The sequence below is a fragment of the Argentina anserina genome, unplaced genomic scaffold (genome assembly GCF_933775445.1).
Source record: "Argentina anserina unplaced genomic scaffold, drPotAnse1.1, whole genome shotgun sequence".
NCBI lineage: Eukaryota > Viridiplantae > Streptophyta > Magnoliopsida > Rosales > Rosaceae > Argentina > Argentina anserina.
The window spans coordinates 45,332-63,280 of NW_026089419.1; the positions used below are offsets into that span (position 1 = coordinate 45,332).

At 35.4% G+C, this 17,949-nt stretch overlaps 1 non-coding gene across 1 annotated transcript; it reads right to left on the reverse strand.

Annotated features, from left to right (window-relative positions):
• Positions 1-17,245: 17,245 nt before the first annotated feature.
• On the reverse strand, positions 17,246-17,352 carry LOC126804555 (small nucleolar RNA R71). The gene has a single exon (XR_007673452.1). It is a non-coding gene; the product is annotated as a small nucleolar RNA R71 (small nucleolar RNA).
• Positions 17,353-17,949: the final 597 nt, after the last annotated feature.

The window sequence follows — 17,949 nt, forward strand, 5'->3', positions numbered from 1 at the left end:
GATACACAATTGGAATAGTAAAGATACGCAAACGATGTAAAGATACTCAGTTTGAAAGAAACACACTCCCACACTTGCAAAACTCTCAAATACAATAGAAACTCGCATCAGAAGGCTTACAGAAAGATACTCAAACGAGAAATGAAAAGATACACAATTGGAATAGTAAAGATACGCAAACGATGTAAAGATACACAATTGGAATAGTAAAGATACGCAAACGATGTCAAGATACTCAGTTTGAAAGAAACATACTCCCACACTTGCAAAACTCTCAAATACAATAGAAACTCGCATCAGAAGCCTTACAGAAAGATACTCAAACGAGAAATGAAAAGATACACAATTGGAATAGTAAAGATACGCAAACGATGTAAAGATACCCAATTGGAATAGTAAAGATACGCAAACGATGTAAAGATACTCAGTTTGAAAGAAACACACTCCCACACTTGCAAAACTCTCAAATACAATAGAAACTCGCAGCAGAAGCCTTACAGAAAGATACTCAAACGAGAAATGAAAAGATACACAATTGGAATAGTAAAGATACGCAAACGATGTAAAGATACTCAATTGGAATAGTAAAGATACGCAAACGATGTAAAGATACTCAGTTTGAAAGAAACACACTCCCACACTTGCAAAACTCTCAAATTCAATAGAAACTCGCATCAGAAGCCTTACAGAAAGATACTCAAATGAGAAATGAAAAGATACACAATTGGAATAGTAAAGATACGCAAACGATGTAAAGATACACAATTGGAATAGTAAAGATACGCAACCGATGTAAAGATACTCAGTTTGAAAGAAACACACTCCCACACTTGCAAAACTCTCAAATTCAATAGAAACTCGCATCTGAAAGCCTTGCAGAAAGATACTCAAACGAGAAATGAAAAGATACACAATTGGAATAGTAAAGATACGCAAACGATGTAAAGATACACAATTGCAATAGTAAAGATACGCAAACGATGTAAAGATACTCAGTTTGAAAGAAACACACTCCCACACTTGCAAAACTCTCAAATACAATAGAAACTCGCAACAGAAGCCTTACAAAAAGATACTCAAACGAGAAATGAAAAGATACACAATTGGAATAGTAAAGATACGCAAACGATGTAAAGATACACAATTGGAATAGTAAAGATACGCAAACGATGTAAAGATACTCAGTTTGAAAGAAACACACTCCCACACTTGCAAAACTCTCAAATTCAATAGAAACTCGCATCTGAAAGCCTTGCAGAAAGATACTCAAACGAGAAATGAAAAGATACACAATTGGAATAGTAAAGATACGCAAACGATGTAAAGATACACAATTGGAATAGTAAAGATACGCAAACGATGTAAAGATACTCAGTTTGAAAGAAACACACTCCCACACTTGCAAAACTCTCAAATACAATAGAAACCCGCATCAGAAGCCTTACAGAAAGATACTCAAACGAGAAATGAAAAGATACACAATTGGAATAGTAAAGATACGCAAACGATGTAAAGATACTCAGTTTGAAAGAAACACACTCCCACACTTGCAAAACTCTCAAATACAATAGAAACTCGCAACAGAAGCCTTACAAAAAGATACTCAAACGATAAAATGAAAAGATACACAATTGGAATAGTAAAGATACGCAAACGATGTAAAGATACACAATTGGAATAGTAAAGATACGCAAACGATGTAAAGATACTCAGTTTGAAAGAAACACACTCCCACACTTGCAAAACTCTCAAATTCAATAGAAACTCGCATCTGGAAGCCTTGCAGAAAGATACTCAAACGAGAAATGAAAAGATACACAATTGGAATAGTAAAGATACGCAAACGATGTAAAGATACTCAGTTTGAAAGAAACACACTCCCACACTTGCAAAACTCTCAAATACAATAGAAACTCGCATCAGAAGCCTTACAGAAAGATACTCAAACGAGAAATGAAAAGATACACAATTGGAATAGTAAAGATACCCAACCGATGTAAAGATACTCAGTTTGAAAGAAACACACTCCCACACTTGCAAAACTCTCAAATTCAATAGAAACTCGCATCTGAAAGCCTTGCAGAAAGATACTCAAACGAGAAATGAAAAGATACACAATTGGAATAGTAAAGATACGCAAACGATGTAAAGATACACAATTGGAATAGTAAAGATACGCAAACGATGTAAAGATACTCAGTTTGAAAGAAACACACTCCCACACTTGCAAAACTCTCAAATACAATAGAAACTCGCATCAGAAGCCTTACAGAAAGATACTCAATTGAGAAATGAAAAGATACACAATTGGAATAGTAAAGATACGCAAACGATGTAAAGATACTCAGCTTGAAAGACACACACTCCCACATTTGCAAAACTCTCAAATACAATAGAAACTCGCATCAGAAGCCTTACAGAAAGATACTCAAACGAGAAATGAAAAGATACGCAATTGGAATAGTAAAGATACCCAAACGATGTAAAGATACACAATTGGAATAGTAAAGATACGCAAACGATGTAAAGATACTCAGTTTGAAAGAAACACACTCCCACACTTGCAAAACTCTCAAATAGAATAGAAACTCGCAACAGAAGCCTTACAAAAAGATACTCAAACGAGAAATGAAAAGATACACAATTGGAATAGTAAAGATACGCAAACGATGTAAAGATACACAATTGGAATAGTAAAGATACGCAAACGATGTAAAGATACTCAGTTTGAAAGAAACACACTCCCACACTTGCAAAACTCTCAAATTCAATAGAAACTCGCATCTGAAAGCCTTACAGAAAGATACTCAAACGAGAAATGAAAAGATACACAATTGGAATACTAAAGATACGCAAACGATGTAAAGATACACAATTGGAATAGTAAAGATACGCAAACGATGTAAAGATACTCAGTTTGAAAGAAACACACTCCCACACTTGCAAAACTCTCAAATACAATAGAAACTCGCATCAGAAGGCTTACAGAAAGATACTCAAACGAGAAATGAAAAGATACACAATTGGAATAGTAAAGATACGCAAACGATGTAAAGATACACAATTGGAATAGTAAAGATATGCAAACGATGTAAAGATACACAATTGGAATAGTAAAGATACGCAACCGATGTAAAGATACTCAGTTTGAAAGAAACACACTCCCACACTTGCAAAACTCTCAAATTCAATAGAAACTCGCATCTGAAAGCCTTGCAGAAAGATACTCAAACGAGAAATGAAAAGATACACAATTGGAATAGTGAAGATACGCAAACGATGTAAAGATACACAATTGGAATAGTAAAGATACGCAAACGATGTAAAGATACTCAGTTTGAAAGAAACACACTCCCACACTTGCAAAACTCTCAAATACAATAGAAACTCGCAACAGAAGCCTTACAAAAAGATACTCAAACAAGAAATGAAAAGATACACAATTGGAATAGTAAAGATACGCAAACGATGTAAAGATACTCAGTTTGAAAGAAACACACTCCCACACTTGCAAAACTCTCAAATTCAATAGAAACTCGCATCTGAAAGCCTTGCAGAAAGATACTCAAACGAGAAATGAAAAGATACACAATTGGAATAGTAAAGATACGCAAACGATGTAAAGATACACAATTGGAATAGTAAAGATACGCAAACGATGTAAAGATACTCAGTTTGAAAGAAACACACTCCCACACTTGCAAAACTCTCAAATACAATAGAAACTCGCATCAGAAGCCTTACAGAAAGATACTCAAACGAGAAATGAAAAGATACACAATTGGAATAGTAAAGATACGCAAACGATGTAAAGATACTCTGTTTGAAAGAAACACACTCCCACACTTGCAAACTCTCAAATACAATAGAAACTCGCATCAGAAGCCTTAAAGAAAGATATTCAAACGAGAAATGAAAAGATACACAATTGGAATAGTAAAGATACGCAAACGATGTAAAGATACACAATTGGAATAGTAAAGATACACAATTGGAATAGTAAAGATACGCAAACGATGTAAAGATACTCAGTTTGAAATAAACACACTCCCACAGTTGAAAAACTCTCAAATTCAATAGAAACTCGCATCTGAAAGCCTTACAGAAAGATACTTAAATGAGAAATGAAAAGATACACAATTGGAATAGTAAAGATACGCAAACGATGTAAAGATACACAATTGGAATAGTAAAGATACGCAAACGATGTAAAGATACACAATTGGAATAGTAAAGATACGCAAACGATGTAAAGATACTCAGTTTGAAAGAAACACACTCCCACACTTGCAAAACTCTCAAATACAATAGAAACTCGCATCAGAAGCCTTACAGAAAGATACTCAAACGAGAAATGAAAAGATACGCAATTGGAATAGTAAAGATACCCAAACGATGTAAAGATACACAATTGGAATAGTAAAGATACGCAAACGATGTAAAGATACTCAGTTTGAAAGAAACACACTCCCACACTTGCAAAACTCTCAAATTCAATAGAAACTCGCATCTGAAAGCCTTACAGAAAGATACTCAAACGAGAAATGAAAAGATACACAATTGGAATAGTAAAGATACGCAAACGATGTAAAGATACACAATTGGAATAGTAAAGATACGCAAACGATGTAAAGATACTCAGTTTGAAAGAAACACACTCCCACACTTGCAAAACTCTCAAATTCAATAGAAACTCGCATCAGAAGCCTTACAGAAAGATACTCAAATGAGAAATGAAAAGATACACAATTGGAATAGTAAAGATACGCAAACGATGTAAAGATACACAATTGGAATAGTAAAGATACGCAACCGATGTAAAGATACTCAGTTTGAAAGAAACACACTCCCACACTTGCAAAACTCTCAAATTCAATAGAAACTCGCATCTGAAAGCCTTGCAGAAAGATACTCAAACGAGAAATGAAAAGATACACAATTGGAATAGTAAAGATACGCAAACGATGTAAAGATACACAATTGCAATAGTAAAGATACGCAAACGATGTAAAGATACTCAGTTTGAAAGAAACACACTCCCACACTTGCAAAACTCTCAAATACAATAGAAACTCGCAACAGAAGCCTTACAAAAAGATACTCAAACGAGAAATGAAAAGATACACAATTGGAATAGTAAAGATACGCAAACGATGTAAAGATACACAATTGGAATAGTAAAGATACGCAAACGATGTAAAGATACTCAGTTTGAAAGAAACACACTCCCACACTTGCAAAACTCTCAAATTCAATAGAAACTCGCATCTGAAAGCCTTGCAGAAAGATACTCAAACGAGAAATGAAAAGATACACAATTGGAATAGTAAAGATACGCAAACGATGTAAAGATACACAATTGGAATAGTAAAGATACGCAAACGATGTAAAGATACTCAGTTTGAAAGAAACACACTCCCACACTTGCAAAACTCTCAAATACAATAGAAACCCGCATCAGAAGCCTTACAGAAAGATACTCAAACGAGAAATGAAAAGATACACAATTGGAATAGTAAAGATACGCAAACGATGTAAAGATACTCAGTTTGAAAGAAACACACTCCCACACTTGCAAAACTCTCAAATACAATAGAAACTCGCAACAGAAGCCTTACAAAAAGATACTCAAACGAGAAATGAAAAGATACACAATTGGAATAGTAAAGATACGCAAACGATGTAAAGATACACAATTGGAATAGTAAAGATACGCAAACGATGTAAAGATACTCAGTTTGAAAGAAACACACTCCCACACTTGCAAAACTCTCAAATTCAATAGAAACTCGCATCTGAAAGCCTTGCAGAAAGATACTCAAACGAGAAATGAAAAGATACACAATTGGAATAGTAAAGATACGCAAACGATGTAAAGATACTCAGTTTGAAAGAAACACACTCCCACACTTGCAAAACTCTCAAATACAATAGAAACTCGCATCAGAAGCCTTACAGAAAGATACTCAAACGAGAAATGAAAAGATACACAATTGGAATAGTAAAGATACCCAACCGATGTAAAGATACTCAGTTTGAAAGAAACACACTCCCACACTTGCAAAACTCTCAAATTCAATAGAAACTCGCATCTGAAAGCCTTGCAGAAAGATACTCAAACGAGAAATGAAAAGATACACAATTGGAATAGTAAAGATACGCAAACGATGTAAAGATACACAATTGGAATAGTAAAGATACGCAAACGATGTAAAGATACTCAGTTTGAAAGAAACACACTCCCACACTTGCAAAACTCTCAAATACAATAGAAACTCGCATCAGAAGCCTTACAGAAAGATACTCAATTGAGAAATGAAAAGATACACAATTGGAATAGTAAAGATACGCAAACGATGTAAAGATACTCAGCTTGAAAGACACACACTCCCACATTTGCAAAACTCTCAAATACAATAGAAACTCGCATCAGAAGCCTTACAGAAAGATACTCAAACGAGAAATGAAAAGATACGCAATTGGAATAGTAAAGATACCCAAACGATGTAAAGATACACAATTGGAATAGTAAAGATACGCAAACGATGTAAAGATACTCAGTTTGAAAGAAACACACTCCCACACTTGCAAAACTCTCAAATAGAATAGAAACTCGCAACAGAAGCCTTACAAAAAGATACTCAAACGAGAAATGAAAAGATACACAATTGGAATAGTAAAGATACGCAAACGATGTAAAGATACACAATTGGAATAGTAAAGATACGCAAACGATGTAAAGATACTCAGTTTGAAAGAAACACACTCCCACACTTGCAAAACTCTCAAATTCAATAGAAACTCGCATCTGAAAGCCTTACAGAAAGATACTCAAACGAGAAATGAAAAGATACACAATTGGAATACTAAAGATACGCAAACGATGTAAAGATACACAATTGGAATAGTAAAGATACGCAAACGATGTAAAGATACTCAGTTTGAAAGAAACACACTCCCACACTTGCAAAACTCTCAAATACAATAGAAACTCGCATCAGAAGGCTTACAGAAAGATACTCAAACGAGAAATGAAAAGATACACAATTGGAATAGTAAAGATACGCAAACGATGTAAAGATACACAATTGGAATAGTAAAGATATGCAAACGATGTAAAGATACACAATTGGAATAGTAAAGATACGCAACCGATGTAAAGATACTCAGTTTGAAAGAAACACACTCCCACACTTGCAAAACTCTCAAATTCAATAGAAACTCGCATCTGAAAGCCTTGCAGAAAGATACTCAAACGAGAAATGAAAAGATACACAATTGGAATAGTGAAGATACGCAAACGATGTAAAGATACACAATTGGAATAGTAAAGATACGCAAACGATGTAAAGATACTCAGTTTGAAAGAAACACACTCCCACACTTGCAAAACTCTCAAATACAATAGAAACTCGCAACAGAAGCCTTACAAAAAGATACTCAAACAAGAAATGAAAAGATACACAATTGGAATAGTAAAGATACGCAAACGATGTAAAGATACTCAGTTTGAAAGAAACACACTCCCACACTTGCAAAACTCTCAAATTCAATAGAAACTCGCATCTGAAAGCCTTGCAGAAAGATACTCAAACGAGAAATGAAAAGATACACAATTGGAATAGTAAAGATACGCAAACGATGTAAAGATACACAATTGGAATAGTAAAGATACGCAAACGATGTAAAGATACTCAGTTTGAAAGAAACACACTCCCACACTTGCAAAACTCTCAAATACAATAGAAACTCGCATCAGAAGCCTTACAGAAAGATACTCAAACGAGAAATGAAAAGATACACAATTGGAATAGTAAAGATACGCAAACGATGTAAAGATACTCTGTTTGAAAGAAACACACTCCCACACTTGCAAACTCTCAAATACAATAGAAACTCGCATCAGAAGCCTTAAAGAAAGATATTCAAACGAGAAATGAAAAGATACACAATTGGAATAGTAAAGATACGCAAACGATGTAAAGATACACAATTGGAATAGTAAAGATACACAATTGGAATAGTAAAGATACGCAAACGATGTAAAGATACTCAGTTTGAAATAAACACACTCCCACAGTTGAAAAACTCTCAAATTCAATAGAAACTCGCATCTGAAAGCCTTACAGAAAGATACTTAAATGAGACATGAAAAGATACACAATTGGAATAGTAAAGATACGCAAACGATGTAAAGATACACAATTGGAATAGTAAAGATACGCAAACGATGTAAAGATACACAATTGGAATAGTAAAGATACGCAAACGATGTAAAGATACTCAGTTTGAAAGAAACACACTCCCACACTTGCAAAACTCTCAAATACAATAGAAACTCGCATCAGAAGCCTTACAGAAAGATACTCAAACGAGAAATGAAAAGATACGCAATTGGAATAGTAAAGATACCCAAACGATGTAAAGATACACAATTGGAATAGTAAAGATACGCAAACGATGTAAAGATACTCAGTTTGAAAGAAACACACTCCCACACTTGCAAAACTCTCAAATTCAATAGAAACTCGCATCTGAAAGCCTTACAGAAAGATACTCAAACGAGAAATGAAAAGATACACAATTGGAATAGTAAAGATACGCAAACGATGTAAAGATACACAATTGGAATAGTAAAGATACGCAAACGATGTAAAGATACTCAGTTTGAAAGAAACACACTCCCACACTTGCAAAAATTCTCAAATACAATAGAAACTCGCAGCAGAAGCCTTACAGAAAGATACTCAAACGAGAAATGAAAAGATACACAATTGGAATAGAAAAGATACGCAAACGATGTAAAGATACACAATTGGAATAGTAAAGATACGCAAACGATGTAAAGATACTCAGTTTGAAAGAAACACACTCCCACACTTGCAAAACTCTCAAATACAATAGAAACTCGCATCTGAAAGCCTTACAGAAAGATACTCAAACGAGAAATGAAAAGATACACAATTGGAATAGTAAAGATACGCAAACGATGTAAAGATACACAATTAGAATAGTAAAGATACGCAAACGATGTAAAGATACACAATTGGAATAGTAAAGATACGCAAACGATGTAAAGATACTCAGTTTGAAAGAAACACACTCCCACACTTGCAAAACTCTCAAATACAATAGAAACTCGCATCATAAGCGTTACAGAAAGATACTCAAACGATAAATGAAAAGATACATAATTGGAATAGTAAAGATACGCAAACGATGTAAAGATACTCAGTTTGAAAGAAACACACTCCCACACTTGCAAAACTCTCAAATTCAATAGAAACTCGCATCTGAAAGCCTTGCAGAAAGATACTCAAACGAGAAATGAAAAGATACACAATTGGAATAGTAAAGATACGCAAACGATGTAAAGATACACAATTGGAATAGTAAAGATACGCAAACGATGTAAAGATACTCAGTTTGAAAGAAACACACTCCCACACTTGCAAAACTCTCAAATACAATAGAAACTCGCATCAGAAGCCTTACAGAAAGATACTCAAACGAGAAATGAACAGATACACAATTGGAATAGTAAAGATACGCAAACGATGTAAAGATACTCAGTTTGAAAGAAACACACTCCCACACTTGCAAAACTCTCAAATACAATAGAAACTCGCAACAGAAGCCTTACAAAAAGATACTCAAACAAGAAATGAAAAGATACACAATTGGAATAGTAAAGATACGCAAACGATGTAAAGATACTCAGTTTGAAAGAAACACACTCCCACACTTGCAAAACTCTCAAATTCAATAGAAACTCGCATCTGAAAGCCTTGCAGAAAGATACTCAAACGAGAAATGAAAAGATACACAATTGGAATAGTAAAGATACGCAAACGATGTAAAGATACACAATTGGAATAGTAAAGATACGCAAACGATGTAAAGATACTCAGTTTGAAAGAAACACACTCCCACACTTGCAAAACTCTCAAATTCAATAGAAACTCGCATCAGAAGCCTTACAGAAAGATACTCAAACGAGAAATGAAAAGATACACAATTGGAATAGTAAAGATACGCAAACGATGTAAAGATACTCTGTTTGAAAGAAACACACTCCCACACTTGCAAACTCTCAAATACAATAGAAACTCGCATCAGAAGCCTTAAAGAAAGATATTCAAACGAGAAATGAAAAGATACACAATTGGAATAGTAAAGATACGCAAACGATGTAAAGATACACAATTGGAATAGTAAAGATACACAATTGGAATAGTAAAGATACGCAAACGATGTAAAGATACTCAGTTTGAAATAAACACACTCCCACAGTTGAAAAACTCTCAAATTCAATAGAAACTCGCATCTGAAAGCCTTACAGAAAGATACTTAAATGAGAAATGAAAAGATACACAATTGGAATAGTAAAGATACGCAAACGATGTAAAGATACACAATTGGAATAGTAAAGATACGCAAACGATGTAAAGATACACAATTGGAATAGTAAAGATACGCAAACGATGTAAAGATACTCAGTTTGAAAGAAACACACTCCCACACTTGCAAAACTCTCAAATACAATAGAAACTCGCATCAGAAGCCTTACAGAAAGATACTCAAACGAGAAATGAAAAGATACGCAATTGGAATAGTAAAGATACCCAAACGATGTAAAGATACACAATTGGAATAGTAAAGATACGCAAACGATGTAAAGATACTCAGTTTGAAAGAAACACACTCCCACACTTGCAAAACTCTCAAATTCAATAGAAACTCGCATCTGAAAGCCTTACAGAAAGATACTCAAACGAGAAATGAAAAGATACACAATTGGAATAGTAAAGATACGCAAACGATGTAAAGATACACAATTGGAATAGTAAAGATACGCAAACGATGTAAAGATACTCAGTTTGAAAGAAACACACTCCCACACTTGCAAAAATTCTCAAATACAATAGAAACTCGCAGCAGAAGCCTTACAGAAAGATACTCAAACGAGAAATGAAAAGATACACAATTGGAATAGAAAAGATACGCAAACGATGTAAAGATACACAATTGGAATAGTAAAGATACGCAAACGATGTAAAGATACTCAGTTTGAAAGAAACACACTCCCACACTTGCAAAACTCTCAAATACAATAGAAACTCGCATCTGAAAGCCTTACAGAAAGATACTCAAACGAGAAATGAAAAGATACACAATTGGAATAGTAAAGATACGCAAACGATGTAAAGATACACAATTAGAATAGTAAAGATACGCAAACGATGTAAAGATACACAATTGGAATAGTAAAGATACGCAAACGATGTAAAGATACTCAGTTTGAAAGAAACACACTCCCACACTTGCAAAACTCTCAAATACAATAGAAACTCGCATCATAAGCGTTACAGAAAGATACTCAAACGATAAATGAAAAGATACATAATTGGAATAGTAAAGATACGCAAACGATGTAAAGATACTCAGTTTGAAAGAAACACACTCCCACACTTGCAAAACTCTCAAATTCAATAGAAACTCGCATCTGAAAGCCTTGCAGAAAGATACTCAAACGAGAAATGAAAAGATACACAATTGGAATAGTAAAGATACGCAAACGATGTAAAGATACACAATTGGAATAGTAAAGATACGCAAACGATGTAAAGATACTCAGTTTGAAAGAAACACACTCCCACACTTGCAAAACTCTCAAATACAATAGAAACTCGCATCAGAAGCCTTACAGAAAGATACTCAAACGAGAAATGAACAGATACACAATTGGAATAGTAAAGATACGCAAACGATGTAAAGATACTCTGTTTGAAAGAAACACACTCCCACACTTGCAAACTCTCAAATACAATAGAAACTCGCATCAGAAGCCTTAAAGAAAGATATTCAAACTAGAAATGAAAAGATACACAATTGGAATAGTAAAGATACGCAAACGATGTAAAGATACACAATTGGAATAGTAAAGATACGCAAACGATGTAAAGATACACAATTGGAATAGTAAAGATACGCAAACGATGTAAAGATACTCAGTTTGAAAGAAACACACTCCCACACTTGCAAAACTCTCAAATACAATAGAAACTCGCATCAGAAGCCTTACAGAAAGATACTCAATTGAGAAATGAAAAGATACACAATTGGAATAGTAAAGATACGCAAACGATGTAAAGATACTCAGCTTGAAAGACACACACTCCCACACTTGCAAAACTCTCAAATACAATAGAAACTCGCATCAGAAGCCTTACAGAAAGATACTCAAATGAGAAATGAAAAGATACGCAATTGGAATAGTAAAGATACCCAAACGATGTAAAGATACACAATTGGAATAGTAAAGATACGCAAACGATGTAAAGATACTCAGTTTGAAAGAAACACACTCCCACACTTGCAAAACTCTCAAATACAATAGAAACTCGCAACAGAAGCCTTACAAAAAGATACTCAAACGAGAAATGAAAAGATACACAATTGGAATAGTAAAGATACGCAAACGATGTAAAGATACACAATTGGAATAGTAAAGATACGCAAACGATGTAAAGATACTCAGTTTGAAAGAAACACACTCCCACACTTGCAAAACTCTCAAATTCAATAGAAACTCGCATCTGAAAGCCTTACAGAAAGATACTCAAACGAGAAATGAAAAGATACACAATTGGAATAGTAAAGATACGCAAACGATGTAAAGATACACAATTGGAATAGTAAAGATACGCAAACGATGTAAAGATACACAATTGGAATAGTAAAGATACGCAAACGATGTAAAGATACTCAGTTTGAAAGAAACACACTCCCACACTTGCAAAACTCTCAAATACAATAGAAACTCGCATCAGAAGCCTTACAGAAAGATACTCAAACGAGAAATGAAAAGATACACAATTGGAATAGTACAGATACGCAAACGATGTAAAGATACACAATTGGAATAGTAAAGATACGCAAACGATGTAAAGATACTCAGTTTGAAAGAAACACACTCCCACACTTGCAAAACTCTCAAATACAATAGAAACTCGCATCAGAAGCCTTACAGAAAGATACTCAAACGAGAAATGAAAAGATACACAATTGGAATAGTAAAGATACACAAACGATGTAAAGATACACAATTGGAATAGTAAAGATACGCAAACGATGTAAAGATACTCAGTTTGAAAGAAACACACTCCCACACTTGCAAAACTCTCAAATACAATAGAAACTCGCATCTGAAAGCCTTACAGAAAGATACTCAAACGAGAAATGAAAAGATACACAATTGGAATAGTAAAGATATGCAAACGATGTAAAGATACACAATTAGAATAGTAAAGATACGCAAACGATGTAAAGATACACAATTGGAATAGTAAAGATACGCAAACGATGTAAAGATACTCAGTTTGAAAGAAACACACTCACACACTTGCAAAACTCTCAAATTCAATAGAAACTCGCATCCGAAAGCCTTACAGAAAGATACTCAAACGAGAAATGAGAAGATACACAATTGGAATAGTAAAGATACGCAAACGATGTAAAGATACACAATTGGAATAGTAAAGATACGCAAACGATGTAAAGATACTCAGTTTGAAAGAAACACACTCCCACACTTGCAAAACTCTCAAATTCAATAGAAACTCGCATCTGAAAGCCTTACAGAAAGATACTCAAACGAGAAATGAAAAGATACACAATTGGAATAGTAAAGATACGCAAACGATGTAAAGATACACAATTGGAATAGTAAAGATACGCAAACGATGTAAAGATACTCAGTTTGAAAGAAACACACTCCCACACTTGCAAAACTCTCAAATTCAATAGAAACTCGCATCTGAAAGCCTTACAGAAAGATACTCAAACGAGAAATGAAAAGATACACAATTGGAATAGTAAAGATACGCAAACGATGTAAAGATACACAATTGGAATAGTAAAGATACGCAAACGATGTAAAGATACACAATTGGAATAGTAAAGATACGCAAACGATGTAAAGATACTCAGTTTGAAAGAAACACATTCCCACACTTGCAAAACTCTCAAATTCAATAGAAACTCGCATCTGAAAGCCTTACAGAAAGATACTCAAACGAGAAATGAAAAGATACACAATTGGAATAGTAAAGATACGCAAACGATGTAAATATACACAATTGGAATAGTAAAGATACGCAAACGATGTAAAGATACACAATTGGAATAGTAAAGATACACAATTGGAATAGTAAAGATACGCAAACGATGTAAAGATACTCAGTTTGAAAGAAACACACTCACACACTTGCAAAACTCTCAGATTCAATAGAAACTCGCATCCGAAAGCCTTATGATAGGAGCACAAAGTGTGACGTTCTTAATGTTTATATGCCCTATTCTTATGCTTTGTTACTTCTTGTTTAGTTGTTTTAGGTTTATATTTGATATATGTATGTTCTAGGTAGAGCTATTTCGATTTTAGATGATTTGATGATGAAATTGTGCTAAGTGTTAGAACTCCTGATTGAGCTAGGATTCCTTACTCGACTAGGACTCTACTTTCCTATTTTCATTCTTTCCTATTTCTTAATCGACGATTTCTTTTCAGGAAAGACAAATCATATTTGGAAAGAAAGGAGAGCTGCCGAGTTGCATTCCTAGTTAAACAAGGAAATCATATTCGAGTTGAAGAAGGAGAAGAGGAGGCCGGCCTAGCTACTCCTAGTTGGACCAGGAGATTGCCGTGCAGCCCTTAAAGAGATCTCCCTATTGAACTTGGTTTCCTACATCAAGTTGGATATGGAGTACATAAATCAAATCCATAACAAAGAGGATTTCAGTTTCCCAATTGGATTCTATTTCCTTTTGGCACGCAAGAAGGCTTCCTACACCTCTATATATAGAGGCCGGCCTCTCCATTCAGCTACATCATCAACCCTACACAAAAACACAGCCATAAGCTCTGCCGAATTCATCCTTCACCATTCCAAGAAATCCTAAAACCGATTCCATCATTCCCCACCTATCAATAGCCTTCAAACACGCTTGTGAAGAAGGTTTCATCCATAGAAGTCTCGGCTACACTTGTGGATTGCTTGATTTATAAAGTGTAACCATGATTCACTCTTGTTTAATTTCGGTTTTGGTTTTGTTCTTGTTCATGGATGAAGTTGCGATTTGTTTAGAGTAGTCTTGTATCAATTTTGTCTATGAAATAGCTACTTGATTCAATTTATATAGAGGATTCGAAATTTATGTTTTTGGTTTTATGATTTTCGGTTTTTTGGTTTCTGCCGAATACATGTGTGAACAATTTTCGATATCTATGTGTTGTGACTATGCTTGTAGCATGATATTTAGGTTGTTGGATTAAAGACTTATGCTAAGAACATGTTTAATCTTGTTTATGTGATTTTCGAATTGCATGGTTGTTGGTTAAGTAAGTGACATACTTGATGAATTCAATGTGCATGACTTTGAGATTACATGATTAAGATGAACATGTTAGAATTTCGATTATGGCTGCTTGGTTGTGATTGAATGTGTCAAGTGTCTATGTGTTTAGGTTACTGCTTAGAACCCTAAATGCATGATCCATCCATGGTTGCTCAATGTATGTCTCGGCATGATTCTAAGAATGGACATAGAACTTGTTCGATTCCCTCTATGTGAGTTGTTTTGGTGATTGTTTATGTGTTGGTTGGTTGATCACATGTATATATTAGTTTAGGTTTTATTTACTGTTTTTATGATTCAATCCAAAATCTATCTCAAACCTTAAAACCTTTATGAATTCGTGTAAGTATTGTGATCCTAAGCCCTGGCTGGATCCCCGGTTTGTGAACGATACCCTCTTGCTTTATACTACTATGATGTGTTCAGGGTTAAATATTGATGTCGAGTAATCGAGCATTCATCAAATGGCGCCGTTGCCGGGGATCCATTAGAGATGGATCCCTAACTTTTACTACGAATTCATTGTTTATATTGTACATTTGTATATTCTCAATCTTATTCTTATTTCGTGTAACATATAGTAATGTATCTTAGGTTGTTGTTTTGGTGCTTGAATGAATGATTGTTGTAGGTTGTAAATCGAACGGAATAGGTAAAGTCCCTTTTGTTAATATTAGCCTTAACCCTTCATGCTAGCTCTCGAGTTTGCATGAGGTCGAGGGCGGCTTTTATTAACACTTGGAGATTTGTCTAACACATGAGGTTAAGTCCAGCTGAGTAAGGGGCACGCTCTTTTATTACTCTGGTGCATGGGACCAAAATTGGATCTCAGAGAACTACTGACTGACATACATCTCGGTGATGGAGTCGATAGGGAGTTCGCTCTCCGTAGTTCAACAAATGAGTCCTACCATGTTCACTATCTCTGATTGAGCTAAAGGCCTTCTGAAACAAAGACTTGATCTTGTGTCTAGGCATCCATACTTAGGCCGCACGTCCACCTTGGTTTACAACTTAGAATCAATCGATCGTTCAATCATTGAAATAGCAATAAGAACTTGTGAATTGTATGAACTTGTGAAAACGTAAAGAACTAACTCTTTGTAAACAACATAGTTGCCGTGCCCTTCCCCCATAAGTGTGCGTGTGTATGACTAAGGGAAGGCACGAATTTTATGTATCCATTATGTATTCTTCAAGGCTAACTCGTTACCTTTCATATAAACAGGTACTATGCATGTCCGAATTTTCTAAGAAGACACAAGAGCTCAAGGATCGAATTCAAGCACTTAGAGATTTAAACAACTCTTTCATAAGTAGACCTTTGAATTTCGAAACATCTCCAAGCAATTCAAACTTAAACTCTTCACCTAGATCAGAAGAAGAGGAGGATCTTTCCTTTCCCTTCGCCTTCAAGTCAGACTTAGACACAATTGCGGGCCGTGACATAATTCCTGTGGGTGCTCCAATGGCACTAAAGAATGCATTCATTCCTACCACCCCGGAATCACCTTCATGCATTGCTTTCACTCCACCTGATGAAGCTAACTTCTCCATTCCTGTTCAATTGCTTGGGCAGCTGCCTAAGTACTCTGGTTCATCAATGGAAGACCCTAATGTTCACCTTAGGGAGTTCTTGGACATTTGCAAGCTCCAATCGATTCATCACCTTTCTCAAGAAGGCTTGAGGTTGCTCTTGTTCCCATTTACCCTTAAAGATGATGCTAAACGTTGGTTGTATTCTTTGCCTGCAGGAATCATCACTACATGGGACGAAATGACTAGGAGGTTCTTGAAGCAATTCTTCCCTGCTCAACTCACAAAAAGACTTAGGAGGGAGATTCAGAACTTCACTCAAAAGGATGGTGATTCACTCTATGAGGCTTGGGAGGAATTTCAGGAACTACAAAGGAAGTGCCCTCACCATGGTATTTCGTTGGATGACTTGGTGCAATTCTTCTATGAAGGACTCGACACCACCAATAAGAGCATGGTGGACTCGGCATGTGGCTGCACATTCATGAACAAAACCGGTCAAGAAGCTTACACCTTGATCGATGACTTGGCTGACAACAATCGCCAATTTAGTTCCAAGGAGAAGAGAGGAAGCAAGAGCCGTGGGGTGTATGATGTTGATGCAAGGAATCAGATGGCTACTTTAGAAAGGAAGCTTGACGTGCTAGTCAAGGCATTCAATGGTTCGAGCATCACCCCTCAAGCATGTGGCATTTGTTCTTTCAAAGATCACACGACTGACAATTGTCCAAATGGTGCAATGACTGAAGAAGAGTTGAACTTTATGGGGCAACAAAGGCCTAGGTACGATCCATACTCGAACACATACAATCCTGGACTTAGAGACCATCCAAATTTTCGTTGGAGCAACAATGCTCAACCATCCAATGCTCAAGGTCAAGGACCTCGTCCTTCAGGTTTGTTTGTGAGGCCTCAGGTACCTCAAGGTTCTGCTCCCTTTAACTCTAATGTTCATGGTTCGAATAATGCATCTTCACCTAATTATGATGAACT